Source organism: Staurois parvus, unplaced genomic scaffold (genome assembly GCF_062004578.1).
Source record: "Staurois parvus isolate SC_StPar_1 unplaced genomic scaffold, SC_StPar_1.0 ptg000543l, whole genome shotgun sequence".
In the NCBI taxonomy this organism is placed as follows: Eukaryota; Metazoa; Chordata; class Amphibia; order Anura; family Ranidae; genus Staurois; species Staurois parvus.
The window spans coordinates 1,507,143-1,528,109 of record NW_028318339.1 but is presented as its reverse complement, the minus strand read 5'-3'; the positions used below and the strand labels follow the sequence as shown (position 1 = coordinate 1,528,109).

Here is a 20,967-nt window from a genome sequence, read left to right as displayed (position 1 = left end):
ATCGGGCGACCTGCTGACACCAATGCCTATGCAAACCGCACCAAAAGCTCTGCTGCGTGCACTACTTTAGAGGTCGGCGCGGCTCCGACAAAGCCGGAACCGCACCCATAGGACCGCTGTAATAGCGGACAATAGGGTGCGACTTGGCCTACAGTTTTGCAAGTCGCAGGCCAAGTTGCACCTGACGTGACCGGGGTGTAAGGGGCATGCCAGCGTGTGCGTTCTCGTAGCGCACGTCTAGGACAGACCACTCGTTTCAATAGGCTTCCCTAGGTGAATAGATCGATTTTAAAACCACAGAGATACATAAATCAATCAAAGTGAGTTGAAAATAATATAGCAAAAAAACAAAACCAATGTACCTCGGACACGGCCGATGACAGATCTGAGTACCGGCCCCGTTGCTGGTACCATGTGACCTGCTGTGACCAATCACAGCAGGTCACATGACAGTTGTACACCATGGATGGCTTCATGCATGCCATCCATTGTCTACTAGTGTCTAGCTGTGAATCGTCACAGCGATCACATGCACATGTCATGTGATGAGCCGTGGCCAGATCACAGCTGAGCACAAAAAAAAAAAAACAAAAAAAAAACAAACCCCTGAATGAATCGATGTCATTCAGGTAAATGCTTGCTTATAGCAAAGGAAGTCTTTGCTATAAGCAAATTGTGTAAGAAAAGAAAAAAAAAAAACTGATCACTTCCCCAAAGTAGTACAATGTTACTGTGGTAACATTGTACTACTTTGGTCATAGGGAAATATGAAAAGAAAATCTTGAAGAAAAAGAAAAAAAATGTAATAAAAAATGAATAATAATAAAAAAAAGTAAAAAAAATGATTTTTTTTTTTTTTTTTTTTCTTCCATACTGTCACCAGTCAGTGTCCCTGATCACCGCTATGCCAGTGATAGGATGACGCTGTACTGCACTGGTGACAGTATGTAAAAAAAAATAATTGTGACAATCATTTTTTTCATTTTCTGAAAAATTCGGACAAAAAAAATACAACTTCAAAAAACTCGCCATGCCTCTTATGAAATCCGTCGTACTGTCTACTTTACAAAAAGGGGTCATTTGGGGAATATCTGTACTGTTCTGACATTCTTGGGCCTCAAGAAATTAGATTGGCTGTCACTACTTCAGGATTGATCAATATTCAGACCTATACCAGAGTTTGTGAACTCTATCACTTTCCTACAAACTAAAAAATACATCCTAATTTGGGTTATTTTCACCAAAGACATGTAGCAGAATACATCTCGGCCTAAATTTATGAAGAACCATTACGGATTTGCGAACTTTTATAACAGAAACAAAGAAAACCGTGTTTTGTTTTTAAATTTTCGGTCTTTTTTGGTTAATTTAGCCAAAAATAAAAACCCCAGCGGTGATTAAATACCACCAAAAGAAAGCTCTAGTTGTGTGAAGAAAACGATGAAATGTTTGTTTGGGTACAATGTTGTATGACCGAGCGAATTGTCATTGAAATTGTGAGAGCGCTGAAACCTGAAAAATGGCCTGGGCAGGAAGGGGGTAAAAGTGCCCGGCATGGAAATGGTTCATCGATACGAGAAAATCAAAAAGAGCCGCCTAGCGGAGGATGGTTTCCATCCAACGACCTCTGGGCCAGCTCTGGGAAAGGTCCCCTGGCACTCAAGGTGAGGATGCCAAAAGTGCGCCCCTCCCCCGAGCTCCTTCATTCGGGAAAACAAAAAGGGAACCAGGGAACAAATGCCATAAGCGCTCGCTTACACCCTGAGCCCCCGCTCACACCCAAAACCATTTCAAAATCGGGCGACCTGCTGACACCAATGCCTATGCAAACCGCACCAAAAGCTCTGCTGCGTGCACTACTTTAGAGGTCGGCGCGGCTCCGACAAAGCCGGAACCGCACCCATAGGACCGCTGTAATAGCGGACAATAGGGTGCGACTTGGCCTACAGTTTTGCAAGTCGCAGGCCAAGTTGCACCTGACGTGACCGGGGTGTAAGGGGCATGCCAGCGTGTGCGTTCTCGTAGCGCACCTCTAGGACAGACCACTCGTTTCAATAGGCTTCCCTAGGTGAATAGATCGATTTTAAAACCACAGAGATACATAAATCAATCAAAGTGAGTTGAAAATAATATAGCAAAAAAACAAAACCAATGTACCTCGGACACGGCCGATGACAGATCTGAGTACCGGCCCCGTTGCTGGTACCATGTGACCTGCTGTGACCAATCACAGCAGGTCACATGACAGTTGTACACCATGGATGGCTTCATGCATGCCATCCATTGTCTACTAGTGTCTAGCTGTGAATCGTCACAGCGATCACATGCACATGTCATGTGATGAGCCGTGGCCAGATCACAGCTGAGCACAAAAAAAAAAAAACAAAAAAAAAACAAACCCCTGAATGAATCGATGTCATTCAGGTAAATGCTTGCTTATAGCAAAGGAAGTCTTTGCTATAAGCAAATTGTGTAAGAAAAGAAAAAAAAAAAACTGATCACTTCCCCAAAGTAGTACAATGTTACTGTGGTAACATTGTACTACTTTGGTCATAGGGAAATATGAAAAGAAAATCTTGAAGAAAAAGAAAAAAAATGTAATAAAAAATGAATAATAATAAAAAAAAGTAAAAAAAATGATTTTTTTTTTTTTTTTTTTTCTTCCATACTGTCACCAGTCAGTGTCCCTGATCACCGCTATGCCAGTGATAGGATGACGCTGTACTGCACTGGTGACAGTATGTAAAAAAAAATAATTGTGACAATCATTTTTTTCATTTTCTGAAAAATTCGGACAAAAAAAATACAACTTCAAAAAACTCGCCATGCCTCTTATGAAATCCGTCGTACTGTCTACTTTACAAAAAGGGGTCATTTGGGGAATATCTGTACTGTTCTGACATTCTTGGGCCTCAAGAAATTAGATTGGCTGTCACTACTTCAGGATTGATCAATATTCAGACCTATACCAGAGTTTGTGAACTCTATCACTTTCCTACAAACTAAAAAATACATCCTAATTTGGGTTATTTTCACCAAAGACATGTAGCAGAATACATCTCGGCCTAAATTTATGAAGAACCATTACGGATTTGCGAACTTTTATAACAGAAACAAAGAAAACCGTGTTTTGTTTTTAAATTTTCGGTCTTTTTTGGTTAATTTAGCCAAAAATAAAAACCCCAGCGGTGATTAAATACCACCAAAAGAAAGCTCTAGTTGTGTGAAGAAAACGATGAAATGTTTGTTTGGGTACAATGTTGTATGACCGAGCGAATTGTCATTGAAATTGTGAGAGCGCTGAAACCTGAAAAATGGCCTGGGCAGGAAGGGGGTAAAAGTGCCCGGCATGGAAATGGTTCATCGATACGAGAAAATCAAAAAGAGCCGCCTAGCGGAGGATGGTTTCCATCCAACGACCTCTGGGCCAGCTCTGGGAAAGGTCCCCTGGCACTCAAGGTGAGGATGCCAAAAGTGCGCCCCTCCCCCGAGCTCCTTCATTCGGGAAAACAAAAAGGGAACCAGGGAACAAATGCCATAAGCGCTCGCTTACACCCTGAGCCCCCGCTCACACCCAAAACCATTTCAAAATCGGGCGACCTGCTGACACCAATGCCTATGCAAACCGCACCAAAAGCTCTGCTGCGTGCACTACTTTAGAGGTCGGCGCGGCTCCGACAAAGCCGGAACCGCACCCATAGGACCGCTGTAATAGCGGACAATAGGGTGCGACTTGGCCTACAGTTTTACAAGTCGCAGGCCAAGTTGCACCTGACGTGACCGGGGTGTAAGGGGCATGCCAGCGTGTGCGTTCTCGTAGCGCACCTCTAGGACAGACCACACGTTTCAATAGGCTTCCCTAGGTGGATAGATGGCGCAGGCACCATTTTTAAAACCACAGAGATACATCAATCAATCAAAGTGAGTTGAAAATAATATAGCAAAAAAACAAAACCAATGGACTAAAATGGCTCTTTAATAATTACCAGGAAATCCAAATCCAAAATAGCCGCCTAGCAGAGGATGGTTTGGATCCAACCACCTCTGCTTTATGGGCCCAGCAAGGCATGGTGGGCGTGGCCTGCCTGCCTTCCCACAATGCCTCCTGGCAGAGCTGCTCACTTGCATGCGGTGTCCTGCTTAACAATAGCCTGTGTGCTCCTCATTTTCTTCAGTAAAATCAACTTTTCAACTGACAGACATTATTGATCACATTGATTATGATTATACAAAAAGCATTCTTAGAATTCATAAACATAGTTTGGCAGAAATAGCGCAGAACACTGACATTCAACGCTCTCCATAAGCTGATCTTCTGACCTCTTTGACGGCTTATATACCCCTCGGGCTCTCCCATTGCTTTGCCCCCCGCATCGGCGGGTGGGCAGGATTACAATCGTGGAACGATACAGAGAAAATTAGCAAGCCCCTGCGTAAGGTTGACATGCTAACCCATGAAGCGGTCCCAAATTTTTTCCTCAAACAGCCTTCCTTCAATTCAATGCTTTGGATTTCTTGCTTTCTTTCTTTCTTTTTTTTTTTTTTTACTCTTAGCATCAACTATTTTAAAAAATAAAAATTACAAGCTGCGGCTTACGGTTAGAGCGCAACTGAAAGCTGCACGTGCCCTAGCGGCTTCTCCCACCAACCTTCTCTGAAGAAGAGCAGCACGCCTATGGGCATCCCACTGCCCCGTTAGTCTATGGGGGCGCTCCATTCTCTCACTCCTTCTCTTGGCTCCCCTTTCTTTCCCAATGCCTTTCTATACGGCCAGCTCTGGGAAAGCTCCCCCGGCACTCAAGGTGAGGATGCCAAAGTGCGCCCCTCCCCCGAGCCCCTTCATTCGGGAAAACAAAAAGGCAGCAAATGCCATAAGCGCTCTCTTACACCCTGAGCCCCCGCTCACATCAAAACCAATTTCAAAATTGGGTGACCTGCTGACACCAATGCCTATGCAAATCGCACCAAAAGCTCTGCTGCGTGCACTACTTTAGAAGTCGGCGCGGCTCCGACAAAGCCGGAACCGCACCCGTACGACCGCTCTAATAGCGGACAATAGGGTGCGACTTGGCCTACAGTTTTACAAGTCGCAGGCCAAGTTGCACCTGACGTGACCGGGGTGTAAGGGGCATGCCAGCGTGTGCGTTCTCATAGCGCACGTCTAGGACAGACCACTCGTTTCAATAGGCTTCCCTAGGTGAATAGATCGATTTTAAAACCACAGAGATACATAAATCAATCAAAGTGAGTTGAAAATAATATAGCAAAAAAACAAAACCAATGTACCTCGGACACGGCCGATGACAGATCTGAGTACCGGCCCCGTTGCTGGTACCATGTGACCTGCTGTGACCAATCACAGCAGGTCACATGACAGTTGTACACCATGGATGGCTTCATGCATGCCATCCATTGTCTACTAGTGTCTAGCTGTGAATCGTCACAGCGATCACATGCACATGTCATGTGATGAGCCGTGGCCAGATCACAGCTGAGCACAAAAAAAAAAAAAAAAAAAAAAACCCCTGAATGAATCGATGTCATTCAGGTAAATGCTTGCTTATAGCAAAGGAAGTCTTTGCTATAAGCAAATTGTGTAAGAAAAGAAAAAAAAAAAACTGATCACTTCCCCAAAGTAGTACAATGTTACTGTGGTAACATTGTACTACTTTGGTCATAGGGAAATATGAAAAGAAAATCTTGAAGAAAAAGAAAAAAAATGTAATAAAAAATGAATAATAATAAAAAAAAAGTAAAAAAAATGATTTTTTTTTTTTTTTTTTTTCTTCCATACTGTCACCAGTCAGTGTCCCTGATCACCGCTATGCCAGTGATAGGATGACGCTGTACTGCACTGGTGACAGTATGTAAAAAAAAATAATTGTGACAATCATTTTTTTCATTTTCTGAAAAATTCGGACAAAAAAAATACAACTTCAAAAAACTCGCCATGCCTCTTATGAAATCCGTCGTACTGTCTACTTTACAAAAAGGGGTCATTTGGGGAATATCTGTACTGTTCTGACATTCTTGGGCCTCAAGAAATTAGATTGGCTGTCACTACTTCAGGATTGATCAATATTCAGACCTATACCAGAGTTTGTGAACTCTATCACTTTCCTACAAACTAAAAAATACATCCTAATTTGGGTTATTTTCACCAAAGACATGTAGCAGAATACATCTCGGCCTAAATTTATGAAGAACCATTACGGATTTGCGAACTTTTATAACAGAAACAAAGAAAACCGTGTTTTGTTTTTAAATTTTCGGTCTTTTTTGGTTAATTTAGCCAAAAATAAAAACCCCAGCGGTGATTAAATACCACCAAAAGAAAGCTCTAGTTGTGTGAAGAAAACGATGAAATGTTTGTTTGGGTACAATGTTGTATGACCGAGCGAATTGTCATTGAAATTGTGAGAGCGCTGAAACCTGAAAAATGGCCTGGGCAGGAAGGGGGTAAAAGTGCCCGGCATGGAAATGGTTCATCGATACGAGAAAATCAAAAAGAGCCGCCTAGCGGAGGATGGTTTCCATCCAACGACCTCTGGGCCAGCTCTGGGAAAGGTCCCCTGGCACTCAAGGTGAGGATGCCAAAAGTGCGCCCCTCCCCCGAGCTCCTTCATTCGGGAAAACAAAAAGGGAACCAGGGAACAAATGCCATAAGCGCTCGCTTACACCCTGAGCCCCCGCTCACACCCAAAACCATTTCAAAATCGGGCGACCTGCTGACACCAATGCCTATGCAAACCGCACCAAAAGCTCTGCTGCGTGCACTACTTTAGAGGTCGGCGCGGCTCCGACAAAGCCGGAACCGCACCCATAGGACCGCTGTAATAGCGGACAATAGGGTGCGACTTGGCCTACAGTTTTACAAGTCGCAGGCCAAGTTGCACCTGACGTGACCGGGGTGTAAGGGGCATGCCAGCGTGTGCGTTCTCGTAGCGCACCTCTAGGACAGACCACACGTTTCAATAGGCTTCCCTAGGTGGATAGATGGCGCAGGCACCATTTTTAAAACCACAGAGATACATCAATCAATCAAAGTGAGTTGAAAATAATATAGCAAAAAAACAAAACCAATGGACTAAAATGGCTCTTTAATAATTACCAGGAAATCCAAATCCAAAATAGCCGCCTAGCAGAGGATGGTTTGGATCCAACCACCTCTGCTTTATGGGCCCAGCAAGGCATGGTGGGCGTGGCCTGCCTGCCTTCCCACAATGCCTCCTGGCAGAGCTGCTCACTTGCATGCGGTGTCCTGCTTAACAATAGCCTGTGTGCTCCTCATTTTCTTCAGTAAAATCAACTTTTCAACTGACAGACATTATTGATCACATTGATTATGATTATACAAAAAGCATTCTTAGAATTCATAAACATAGTTTGGCAGAAATAGCGCAGAACACTGACATTCAACGCTCTCCATAAGCTGATCTTCTGACCTCTTTGACGGCTTATATACCCCTCGGGCTCTCCCATTGCTTTGCCCCCCGCATCGGCGGGTGGGCAGGATTACAATCGTGGAACGATACAGAGAAAATTAGCAAGCCCCTGCGTAAGGTTGACATGCTAACCCATGAAGCGGTCCCAAATTTTTTCCTCAAACAGCCTTCCTTCAATTCAATGCTTTGGATTTCTTGCTTTCTTTCTTTCTTTTTTTTTTTTTTTACTCTTAGCATCAACTATTTTAAAAAATAAAAATTACAAGCTGCGGCTTACGGTTAGAGCGCAACTGAAAGCTGCACGTGCCCTAGCGGCTTCTCCCACCAACCTTCTCTGAAGAAGAGCAGCACGCCTATGGGCATCCCACTGCCCCGTTAGTCTATGGGGGCGCTCCATTCTCTCACTCCTTCTCTTGGCTCCCCTTTCTTTCCCAATGCCTTTCTATACGGCCAGCTCTGGGAAAGCTCCCCCGGCACTCAAGGTGAGGATGCCAAAGTGCGCCCCTCCCCCGAGCCCCTTCATTCGGGAAAACAAAAAGGCAGCAAATGCCATAAGCGCTCTCTTACACCCTGAGCCCCCGCTCACATCAAAACCAATTTCAAAATTGGGTGACCTGCTGACACCAATGCCTATGCAAATCGCACCAAAAGCTCTGCTGCGTGCACTACTTTAGAAGTCGGCGCGGCTCCGACAAAGCCGGAACCGCACCCGTACGACCGCTCTAATAGCGGACAATAGGGTGCGACTTGGCCTACAGTTTTACAAGTCGCAGGCCAAGTTGCACCTGACGTGACCGGGGTGTAAGGGGCATGCCAGCGTGTGCGTTCTCATAGCGCACGTCTAGGACAGACCACTCGTTTCAATAGGCTTCCCTAGGTGAATAGATCGATTTTAAAACCACAGAGATACATAAATCAATCAAAGTGAGTTGAAAATAATATAGCAAAAAAACAAAACCAATGTACCTCGGACACGGCCGATGACAGATCTGAGTACCGGCCCCGTTGCTGGTACCATGTGACCTGCTGTGACCAATCACAGCAGGTCACATGACAGTTGTACACCATGGATGGCTTCATGCATGCCATCCATTGTCTACTAGTGTCTAGCTGTGAATCGTCACAGCGATCACATGCACATGTCATGTGATGAGCCGTGGCCAGATCACAGCTGAGCACAAAAAAAAAAAAAAAAAAACAAACCCCTGAATGAATCGATGTCATTCAGGTAAATGCTTGCTTATAGCAAAGGAAGTCTTTGCTATAAGCAAATTGTGTAAGAAAAGAAAAAAAAAAAACTGATCACTTCCCCAAAGTAGTACAATGTTACTGTGGTAACATTGTACTACTTTGGTCATAGGGAAATATGAAAAGAAAATCTTGAAGAAAAAGAAAAAAAATGTAATAAAAAATGAACAATAATAAAAAAAAAAGTAAAAAAAATGATTTTTTTTTTTTTTTTTTTTTCCCCCATACTGTCACCAGTCAGTGTCCCTGATCACCGCTATGCCAGTGATAGGATGACGCTGTACTGCACTGGTGACAGTATGTAAAAAAAAATAATTGTGACAATCATTTTTTTCATTTTCTGAAAAATTCGGACAAAAAAAATACAACTTCAAAAAACTCGCCATGCCTCTTATGAAATCCGTCGTACTGTCTACTTTACAAAAAGGGGTCATTTGGGGAATATCTGTACTGTTCTGACATTCTTGGGCCTCAAGAAATTAGATTGGCTGTCACTACTTCAGGATTGATCAATATTCAGACCTATACCAGAGTTTGTGAACTCTATCACTTTCCTACAAACTAAAAAATACATCCTAATTTGGGTTATTTTCACCAAAGACATGTAGCAGAATACATCTCGGCCTAAATTTATGAAGAACCATTACGGATTTGCGAACTTTTATAACAGAAACAAAGAAAACCGTGTTTTGTTTTTAAATTTTCGGTCTTTTTTGGTTAATTTAGCCAAAAATAAAAACCCCAGCGGTGATTAAATACCACCAAAAGAAAGCTCTAGTTGTGTGAAGAAAACGATGAAATGTTTGTTTGGGTACAATGTTGTATGACCGAGCGAATTGTCATTGAAATTGTGAGAGCGCTGAAACCTGAAAAATGGCCTGGGCAGGAAGGGGGTAAAAGTGCCCGGCATGGAAATGGTTCATCGATACGAGAAAATCAAAAAGAGCCGCCTAGCGGAGGATGGTTTCCATCCAACGACCTCTGGGCCAGCTCTGGGAAAGGTCCCCTGGCACTCAAGGTGAGGATGCCAAAAGTGCGCCCCTCCCCCGAGCTCCTTCATTCGGGAAAACAAAAAGGGAACCAGGGAACAAATGCCATAAGCGCTCGCTTACACCCTGAGCCCCCGCTCACACCCAAAACCATTTCAAAATCGGGCGACCTGCTGACACCAATGCCTATGCAAACCGCACCAAAAGCTCTGCTGCGTGCACTACTTTAGAGGTCGGCGCGGCTCCGACAAAGCCGGAACCGCACCCATAGGACCGCTGTAATAGCGGACAATAGGGTGCGACTTGGCCTACAGTTTTACAAGTCGCAGGCCAAGTTGCACCTGACGTGACCGGGGTGTAAGGGGCATGCCAGCGTGTGCGTTCTCGTAGCGCACCTCTAGGACAGACCACTCGTTTCAATAGGCTTCCCTAGGTGGATAGATGGCGCAGGCACCATTTTTAAAACCACAGAGATACATCAATCAATCAAAGTGAGTTGAAAATAATATAGCAAAAAAACAAAACCAATGGACTAAAATGGCTCTTTAATAATTACCAGGAAATCCAAATCCAAAATAGCCGCCTAGCAGAGGATGGTTTGGATCCAACCACCTCTGCTTTATGGGCCCAGCAAGGCATGGTGGGCGTGGCCTGCCTGCCTTCCCACAATGCCTCCTGGCAGAGCTGCTCACTTGCATGCGGTGTCCTGCTTAACAATAGCCTGTGTGCTCCTCATTTTCTTCAGTAAAATCAACTTTTCAACTGACAGACATTATTGATCACATTGATTATGATTATACAAAAAGCATTCTTAGAATTCATAAACATAGTTTGGCAGAAATAGCGCAGAACACCGACATTCAACGCTCTCCATAAGCTGATCTTCTGACCTCTTTGACGGCTTATATACCCCTCGGGCTCTCCCATTGCTTTGCCCCCCCGCATCGGCGGGTGGGCAGGATTACAATCGTGGAACGATACAGAGAAAATTAGCAAGCCCCTGCGTAAGGTTGACATGCTAACCCATGAAGCGGTCCCAAATTTTTTCCTCAAACAGCCTTCCTTCAATTCAATGCTTTGGATTTCTTGCTTTCTTTCTTTCTTTTTTTTTTTTTTTACTCTTAGCATCAACTATTTTAAAAAATAAAAATTACAAGCTGCGGCTTACGGTTAGAGCGCAACTGAAAGCTGCACGTGCCCTAGCGGCTTCTCCCACCAACCTTCTCTGAAGAAGAGCAGCACGCCTATGGGCATCCCACTGCCCCGTTAGTCTATGGGGGCGCTCCATTCTCTCACTCCTTCTCTTGGCTCCCCTTTCTTTCCCAATGCCTTTCTATACGGCCAGCTCTGGGAAAGCTCCCCCGGCACTCAAGGTGAGGATGCCAAAGTGCGCCCCTCCCCCGAGCCCCTTCATTCGGGAAAACAAAAAGGCAGCAAATGCCATAAGCGCTCTCTTACACCCTGAGCCCCCGCTCACATCAAAACCAATTTCAAAATTGGGTGACCTGCTGACACCAATGCCTATGCAAATCGCACCAAAAGCTCTGCTGCGTGCACTACTTTAGAAGTCGGCGCGGCTCCGACAAAGCCGGAACCGCACCCGTACGACCGCTCTAATAGCGGACAATAGGGTGCGACTTGGCCTACAGTTTTACAAGTCGCAGGCCAAGTTGCACCTGACGTGACCGGGGTGTAAGGGGCATGCCAGCGTGTGCGTTCTCATAGCGCACGTCTAGGACAGACCACTCGTTTCAATAGGCTTCCCTAGGTGAATAGATCGATTTTAAAACCACAGAGATACATAAATCAATCAAAGTGAGTTGAAAATAATATAGCAAAAAAACAAAACCAATGTACCTCGGACACGGCCGATGACAGATCTGAGTACCGGCCCCGTTGCTGGTACCATGTGACCTGCTGTGACCAATCACAGCAGGTCACATGACAGTTGTACACCATGGATGGCTTCATGCATGCCATCCATTGTCTACTAGTGTCTAGCTGTGAATCGTCACAGCGATCACATGCACATGTCATGTGATGAGCCGTGGCCAGATCACAGCTGAGCACAAAAAAAAAAAACAAACCCCTGAATGAATCGATGTCATTCAGGTAAATGCTTGCTTATAGCAAAGGAAGTCTTTGCTATAAGCAAATTGTGTAAGAAAAGAAAAAAAAAAAACTGATCACTTCCCCAAAGTAGTACAATGTTACTGTGGTAACATTGTACTACTTTGGTCATAGGGAAATATGAAAAGAAAATCTTGAAGAAAAAGAAAAAAAATGTAATAAAAAATGAACAATAATAAAAAAAAAAGTAAAAAAAATGATTTTTTTTTTTTTTTTTTTTTCCCCCATACTGTCACCAGTCAGTGTCCCTGATCACCGCTATGCCAGTGATAGGATGACGCTGTACTGCACTGGTGACAGTATGTAAAAAAAAATAATTGTGACAATCATTTTTTTCATTTTCTGAAAAATTCGGACAAAAAAAATACAACTTCAAAAAACTCGCCATGCCTCTTATGAAATCCGTCGTACTGTCTACTTTACAAAAAGGGGTCATTTGGGGAATATCTGTACTGTTCTGACATTCTTGGGCCTCAAGAAATTAGATTGGCTGTCACTACTTCAGGATTGATCAATATTCAGACCTATACCAGAGTTTGTGAACTCTATCACTTTCCTACAAACTAAAAAATACATCCTAATTTGGGTTATTTTCACCAAAGACATGTAGCAGAATACATCTCGGCCTAAATTTATGAAGAACCATTACGGATTTGCGAACTTTTATAACAGAAACAAAGAAAACCGTGTTTTGTTTTTAAATTTTCGGTCTTTTTTGGTTAATTTAGCCAAAAATAAAAACCCCAGCGGTGATTAAATACCACCAAAAGAAAGCTCTAGTTGTGTGAAGAAAACGATGAAATGTTTGTTTGGGTACAATGTTGTATGACCGAGCGAATTGTCATTGAAATTGTGAGAGCGCTGAAACCTGAAAAATGGCCTGGGCAGGAAGGGGGTAAAAGTGCCCGGCATGGAAATGGTTCATCGATACGAGAAAATCAAAAAGAGCCGCCTAGCGGAGGATGGTTTCCATCCAACGACCTCTGGGCCAGCTCTGGGAAAGGTCCCCTGGCACTCAAGGTGAGGATGCCAAAAGTGCGCCCCTCCCCCGAGCTCCTTCATTCGGGAAAACAAAAAGGGAACCAGGGAACAAATGCCATAAGCGCTCGCTTACACCCTGAGCCCCCGCTCACACCCAAAACCATTTCAAAATCGGGCGACCTGCTGACACCAATGCCTATGCAAACCGCACCAAAAGCTCTGCTGCGTGCACTACTTTAGAGGTCGGCGCGGCTCCGACAAAGCCGGAACCGCACCCATAGGACCGCTGTAATAGCGGACAATAGGGTGCGACTTGGCCTACAGTTTTGCAAGTCGCAGGCCAAGTTGCACCTGACGTGACCGGGGTGTAAGGGGCATGCCAGCGTGTGCGTTCTCGTAGCGCACGTCTAGGACAGACCACTCGTTTCAATAGGCTTCCCTAGGTGAATAGATCGATTTTAAAACCACAGAGATACATAAATCAATCAAAGTGAGTTGAAAATAATATAGCAAAAAAACAAAACCAATGTACCTCGGACACGGCCGATGACAGATCTGAGTACCGGCCCCGTTGCTGGTACCATGTGACCTGCTGTGACCAATCACAGCAGGTCACATGACAGTTGTACACCATGGATGGCTTCATGCATGCCATCCATTGTCTACTAGTGTCTAGCTGTGAATCGTCACAGCGATCACATGCACATGTCATGTGATGAGCCGTGGCCAGATCACAGCTGAGCACAAAAAAAAAAAAACAAAAAAAAAACAAACCCCTGAATGAATCGATGTCATTCAGGTAAATGCTTGCTTATAGCAAAGGAAGTCTTTGCTATAAGCAAATTGTGTAAGAAAAGAAAAAAAAAAAACTGATCACTTCCCCAAAGTAGTACAATGTTACTGTGGTAACATTGTACTACTTTGGTCATAGGGAAATATGAAAAGAAAATCTTGAAGAAAAAGAAAAAAAATGTAATAAAAAATGAATAATAATAAAAAAAAGTAAAAAAAATGATTTTTTTTTTTTTTTTTTTTCTTCCATACTGTCACCAGTCAGTGTCCCTGATCACCGCTATGCCAGTGATAGGATGACGCTGTACTGCACTGGTGACAGTATGTAAAAAAAAATAATTGTGACAATCATTTTTTTCATTTTCTGAAAAATTCGGACAAAAAAAATACAACTTCAAAAAACTCGCCATGCCTCTTATGAAATCCGTCGTACTGTCTACTTTACAAAAAGGGGTCATTTGGGGAATATCTGTACTGTTCTGACATTCTTGGGCCTCAAGAAATTAGATTGGCTGTCACTACTTCAGGATTGATCAATATTCAGACCTATACCAGAGTTTGTGAACTCTATCACTTTCCTACAAACTAAAAAATACATCCTAATTTGGGTTATTTTCACCAAAGACATGTAGCAGAATACATCTCGGCCTAAATTTATGAAGAACCATTACGGATTTGCGAACTTTTATAACAGAAACAAAGAAAACCGTGTTTTGTTTTTAAATTTTCGGTCTTTTTTGGTTAATTTAGCCAAAAATAAAAACCCCAGCGGTGATTAAATACCACCAAAAGAAAGCTCTAGTTGTGTGAAGAAAACGATGAAATGTTTGTTTGGGTACAATGTTGTATGACCGAGCGAATTGTCATTGAAATTGTGAGAGCGCTGAAACCTGAAAAATGGCCTGGGCAGGAAGGGGGTAAAAGTGCCCGGCATGGAAATGGTTCATCGATACGAGAAAATCAAAAAGAGCCGCCTAGCGGAGGATGGTTTCCATCCAACGACCTCTGGGCCAGCTCTGGGAAAGGTCCCCTGGCACTCAAGGTGAGGATGCCAAAAGTGCGCCCCTCCCCCGAGCTCCTTCATTCGGGAAAACAAAAAGGGAACCAGGGAACAAATGCCATAAGCGCTCGCTTACACCCTGAGCCCCCGCTCACACCCAAAACCATTTCAAAATCGGGCGACCTGCTGACACCAATGCCTATGCAAACCGCACCAAAAGCTCTGCTGCGTGCACTACTTTAGAGGTCGGCGCGGCTCCGACAAAGCCGGAACCGCACCCATAGGACCGCTGTAATAGCGGACAATAGGGTGCGACTTGGCCTACAGTTTTGCAAGTCGCAGGCCAAGTTGCACCTGACGTGACCGGGGTGTAAGGGGCATGCCAGCGTGTGCGTTCTCGTAGCGCACCTCTAGGACAGACCACTCGTTTCAATAGGCTTCCCTAGGTGAATAGATCGATTTTAAAACCACAGAGATACATAAATCAATCAAAGTGAGTTGAAAATAATATAGCAAAAAAACAAAACCAATGTACCTCGGACACGGCCGATGACAGATCTGAGTACCGGCCCCGTTGCTGGTACCATGTGACCTGCTGTGACCAATCACAGCAGGTCACATGACAGTTGTACACCATGGATGGCTTCATGCATGCCATCCATTGTCTACTAGTGTCTAGCTGTGAATCGTCACAGCGATCACATGCACATGTCATGTGATGAGCCGTGGCCAGATCACAGCTGAGCACAAAAAAAAAAAAACAAAAAAAAAACAAACCCCTGAATGAATCGATGTCATTCAGGTAAATGCTTGCTTATAGCAAAGGAAGTCTTTGCTATAAGCAAATTGTGTAAGAAAAGAAAAAAAAAAAACTGATCACTTCCCCAAAGTAGTACAATGTTACTGTGGTAACATTGTACTACTTTGGTCATAGGGAAATATGAAAAGAAAATCTTGAAGAAAAAGAAAAAAAATGTAATAAAAAATGAATAATAATAAAAAAAAGTAAAAAAAATGATTTTTTTTTTTTTTTTTTTTCTTCCATACTGTCACCAGTCAGTGTCCCTGATCACCGCTATGCCAGTGATAGGATGACGCTGTACTGCACTGGTGACAGTATGTAAAAAAAAATAATTGTGACAATCATTTTTTTCATTTTCTGAAAAATTCGGACAAAAAAAATACAACTTCAAAAAACTCGCCATGCCTCTTATGAAATCCGTCGTACTGTCTACTTTACAAAAAGGGGTCATTTGGGGAATATCTGTACTGTTCTGACATTCTTGGGCCTCAAGAAATTAGATTGGCTGTCACTACTTCAGGATTGATCAATATTCAGACCTATACCAGAGTTTGTGAACTCTATCACTTTCCTACAAACTAAAAAATACATCCTAATTTGGGTTATTTTCACCAAAGACATGTAGCAGAATACATCTCGGCCTAAATTTATGAAGAACCATTACGGATTTGCGAACTTTTATAACAGAAACAAAGAAAACCGTGTTTTGTTTTTAAATTTTCGGTCTTTTTTGGTTAATTTAGCCAAAAATAAAAACCCCAGCGGTGATTAAATACCACCAAAAGAAAGCTCTAGTTGTGTGAAGAAAACGATGAAATGTTTGTTTGGGTACAATGTTGTATGACCGAGCGAATTGTCATTGAAATTGTGAGAGCGCTGAAACCTGAAAAATGGCCTGGGCAGGAAGGGGGTAAAAGTGCCCGGCATGGAAATGGTTCATCGATACGAGAAAATCAAAAAGAGCCGCCTAGCGGAGGATGGTTTCCATCCAACGACCTCTGGGCCAGCTCTGGGAAAGGTCCCCTGGCACTCAAGGTGAGGATGCCAAAAGTGCGCCCCTCCCCCGAGCTCCTTCATTCGGGAAAACAAAAAGGGAACCAGGGAACAAATGCCATAAGCGCTCGCTTACACCCTGAGCCCCCGCTCACACCCAAAACCATTTCAAAATCGGGCGACCTGCTGACACCAATGCCTATGCAAACCGCACCAAAAGCTCTGCTGCGTGCACTACTTTAGAGGTCGGCGCGGCTCCGACAAAGCCGGAACCGCACCCATAGGACCGCTGTAATAGCGGACAATAGGGTGCGACTTGGCCTACAGTTTTACAAGTCGCAGGCCAAGTTGCACCTGACGTGACCGGGGTGTAAGGGGCATGCCAGCGTGTGCGTTCTCGTAGCGCACCTCTAGGACAGACCACACGTTTCAATAGGCTTCCCTAGGTGGATAGATGGCGCAGGCACCATTTTTAAAACCACAGAGATACATCAATCAATCAAAGTGAGTTGAAAATAATATAGCAAAAAAACAAAACCAATGGACTAAAATGGCTCTTTAATAATTACCAGGAAATCCAAATCCAAAATAGCCGCCTAGCAGAGGATGGTTTGGATCCAACCACCTCTGCTTTATGGGCCCAGCAAGGCATGGTGGGCGTGGCCTGCCTGCCTTCCCACAATGCCTCCTGGCAGAGCTGCTCACTTGCATGCGGTGTCCTGCTTAACAATAGCCTGTGTGCTCCTCATTTTCTTCAGTAAAATCAACTTTTCAACTGACAGACATTATTGATCACATTGATTATGATTATACAAAAAGCATTCTTAGAATTCATAAACATAGTTTGGCAGAAATAGCGCAGAACACTGACATTCAACGCTCTCCATAAGCTGATCTTCTGACCTCTTTGACGGCTTATATACCCCTCGGGCTCTCCCATTGCTTTGCCCCCCGCATCGGCGGGTGGGCAGGATTACAATCGTGGAACGATACAGAGAAAATTAGCAAGCCCCTGCGTAAGGTTGACATGCTAACCCATGAAGCGGTCCCAAATTTTTTCCTCAAACAGCCTTCCTTCAATTCAATGCTTTGGATTTCTTGCTTTCTTTCTTTCTTTTTTTTTTTTTTTACTCTTAGCATCAACTATTTTAAAAAATAAAAATTACAAGCTGCGGCTTACGGTTAGAGCGCAACTGAAAGCTGCACGTGCCCTAGCGGCTTCTCCCACCAACCTTCTCTGAAGAAGAGCAGCACGCCTATGGGCATCCCACTGCCCCGTTAGTCTATGGGGGCGCTCCATTCTCTCACTCCTTCTCTTGGCTCCCCTTTCTTTCCCAATGCCTTTCTATACGGCCAGCTCTGGGAAAGCTCCCCCGGCACTCAAGGTGAGGATGCCAAAGTGCGCCCCTCCCCCGAGCCCCTTCATTCGGGAAAACAAAAAGGCAGCAAATGCCATAAGCGCTCTCTTACACCCTGAGCCCCCGCTCACATCAAAACCAATTTCAAAATTGGGTGACCTGCTGACACCAATGCCTATGCAAATCGCACCAAAAGCTCTGCTGCGTGCACTACTTTAGAAGTCGGCGCGGCTCCGACAAAGCCGGAACCGCACCCGTACGACCGCTCTAATAGCGGACAATAGGGTGCGACTTGGCCTACAGTTTTACAAGTCGCAGGCCAAGTTGCACCTGACGTGACCGGGGTGTAAGGGGCATGCCAGCGTGTGCGTTCTCATAGCGCACGTCTAGGACAGACCACTCGTTTCAATAGGCTTCCCTAGGTGAATAGATCGATTTTAAAACCACAGAGATACATAAATCAATCAAAGTGAGTTGAAAATAATATAGCAAAAAAACAAAACCAATGTACCTCGGACACGGCCGATGACAGATCTGAGTACCGGCCCCGTTGCTGGTACCATGTGACCTGCTGTGACCAATCACAGCAGGTCACATGACAGTTGTACACCATGGATGGCTTCATGCATGCCATCCATTGTCTACTAGTGTCTAGCTGTGAATCGTCACAGCGATCACATGCACATGTCATGTGATGAGCCGTGGCCAGATCACAGCTGAGCACAAAAAAAAAAAAAAAAAAAAAAACCCCTGAATGAATCGATGTCATTCAGGTAAATGCTTGCTTATAGCAAAGGAAGTCTTTGCTATAAGCAAATTGTGTAAGAAAAGAAAAAAAAAAAACTGATCACTTCCCCAAAGTAGTACAATGTTACTGTGGTAACATTGTACTACTTTGGTCATAGGGAAATATGAAAAGAAAATCTTGAAGAAAAAGAAAAAAAATGTAATAAAAAATGAATAATAATAAAAAAAAAGTAAAAAAAATGATTTTTTTTTTTTTTTTTTTTCTTCCATACTGTCACCAGTCAGTGTCCCTGATCACCGCTATGCCAGTGATAGGATGACGCTGTACTGCACTGGTGACAGTATGTAAAAAAAAATAATTGTGACAATCATTTTTTTCATTTTCTGAAAAATTCGGACAAAAAAAATACAACTTCAAAAAACTCGCCATGCCTCTTATGAAATCCGTCGTACTGTCTACTTTACAAAAAGGGGTCATTTGGGGAATATCTGTACTGTTCTGACATTCTTGGGCCTCAAGAAATTAGATTGGCTGTCACTACTTCAGGATTGATCAATATTCAGACCTATACCAGAGTTTGTGAACTCTATCACTTTCCTACAAACTAAAAAATACATCCTAATTTGGGTTATTTTCACCAAAGACATGTAGCAGAATACATCTCGGCCTAAATTTATGAAGAACCATTACGGATTTGCGAACTTTTATAACAGAAACAAAGAAAACCGTGTTTTGTTTTTAAATTTTCGGTCTTTTTTGGTTAATTTAGCCAAAAATAAAAACCCCAGCGGTGATTAAATACCACCAAAAGAAAGCTCTAGTTGTGTGAAGAAAACGATGAAATGTTTGTTTGGGTACAATGTTGTATGACCGAGCGAATTGTCATTGAAATTGTGAGAGCGCTGAAACCTGAAAAATGGCCTGGGCAGGAAGGGGGTAAAAGTGCCCGGCATGGAAATGGTTCATCGATACGAGAAAATCAAAAAGAGCCGCCTAGCGGAGGATGGTTTCCATCCAACGACCTCTGGGCCAGCTCTGGGAAAGGTCCCCTGGCACTCAAGGTGAGGATGCCAAAAGTGCGCCCCTCCCCCGAGCTCCTTCATTCGGGAAAACAAAAAGGGAACCAGGGAACAAATGCCATAAGCGCTCGCTTACACCCTGAGCCCCCGCTCACACCCAAAACCATTTCAAAATCGGGCGACCTGCTGACACCAATGCCTATGCAAACCGCACCAAAAGCTCTGCTGCGTGCACTACTTTAGAGGTCGGCGCGGCTCCGACAAAGCCGGAACCGCACCCATAGGACCGCTGTAATAGCGGACAATAGGGTGCGACTTGGCCTACAGTTTTACAAGTCGCAGGCCAAGTTGCACCTGACGTGACCGGGGTGTAAGGGGCATGCCAGCGTGTGCGTTCTCGTAGCGCACCTCTAGGACAGACCACACGTTTCAATAGGCTTCCCTAGGTGGATAGATGGCGCAGGCACCATTTTTAAAACCACAGAGATACATCAATCAATCAAAGTGAGTTGAAAATAATATAGCAAAAAAACAAAACCAATGGACTAAAATGGCTCTTTAATAATTACCAGGAAATCCAAATCCAAAATAGCCGCCTAGCAGAGGATGGTTTGGATCCAACCACCTCTGCTTTATGGGCCCAGCAAGGCATGGTGGGCGTGGCCTGCCTGCCTTCCCACAATGCCTCCTGGCAGAGCTGCTCACTTGCATGCGGTGTCCTGCTTAACAATAGCCTGTGTGCTCCTCATTTTCTTCAGTAAAATCAACTTTTCAACTGACAGACATTATTGATCACATTGATTATGATTATACAAAAAGCATTCTTAGAATTCATAAACATAGTTTGGCAGAAATAGCGCAGAACACCGACATTCAACGCTCTCCATAAGCTGATCTTCTGACCTCTTTGACGGCTTATATACCCCTCGGGCTCTCCCATTGCTTTGCCCCCCGCATCGGCGGGTGGGCAGGATTACAATCGTGGAACGATACAGAGAAAATTAGCAAGCCCCTGCGTAAGGTTGACATGCTAACCCATGAAGCGGTCCCAAATTTTTTCCTCAAACAGCCTTCCTTCAATTCAATGCTTTGGATTTCTTGCTTTCTTTCTTTCTTTTTTTTTTTTTTTACTCTTAGCATCAACTATTTTAAAAAATAAAAATTACAAGCTGCGGCTTACGGTTAGAGCGCAACTGAAAGCTGCACGTGCCCTAGCGGCTTCTCCCACCAACCTTCTCTGAAGAAGAGCAGCACGCCTATGGGCATCCCACTGCCCCGTTAGTCTATGGGGGCGCTCCATTCTCTCACTCCTTCTCTTGGCTCCCCTTTCTTTCCCAATGCCTTTCTATACGGCCAGCTCTGGGAAAGCTCCCCCGGCACTCAAGGTGAGGATGCCAAAGTGCGCCCCTCCCCCGAGCCCCTTCATTCGGGAAAACAAAAAGGCAGCAAATGCCATAAGCGC

At 44.0% G+C, this 20,967-nt stretch overlaps 1 protein-coding gene and 5 non-coding genes across 7 annotated transcripts in view; 5 read left to right on the top strand and 1 right to left on the bottom strand.

Annotated features, from left to right (window-relative positions):
- TASP1 (taspase 1) overlaps positions 1-20,967 on the bottom strand; it is a 663,695-nt gene that overhangs the window by 464,697 nt on the left and 178,031 nt on the right. The gene's annotated exons all lie outside the window — the stretch shown is intronic.
- On the top strand, positions 4,363-4,474 carry LOC149451320 (U6 spliceosomal RNA). Its single transcript, XR_016315086.1, has one exon. It is a non-coding gene; the product is annotated as a U6 spliceosomal RNA (small nuclear RNA).
- On the top strand, positions 7,488-7,599 carry LOC149451319 (U6 spliceosomal RNA). The gene has a single exon (XR_016315085.1). It is a non-coding gene; the product is annotated as a U6 spliceosomal RNA (small nuclear RNA).
- LOC149451318 (U6 spliceosomal RNA) lies at positions 10,621-10,727 on the top strand. The gene has a single exon (XR_016315045.1). It is a non-coding gene; the product is annotated as a U6 spliceosomal RNA (small nuclear RNA).
- LOC149451317 (U6 spliceosomal RNA) lies at positions 17,326-17,437 on the top strand. The gene has a single exon (XR_016315084.1). It is a non-coding gene; the product is annotated as a U6 spliceosomal RNA (small nuclear RNA).
- Positions 20,451-20,562, top strand: LOC149451316 (U6 spliceosomal RNA). The gene has a single exon (XR_016315083.1). It is a non-coding gene; the product is annotated as a U6 spliceosomal RNA (small nuclear RNA).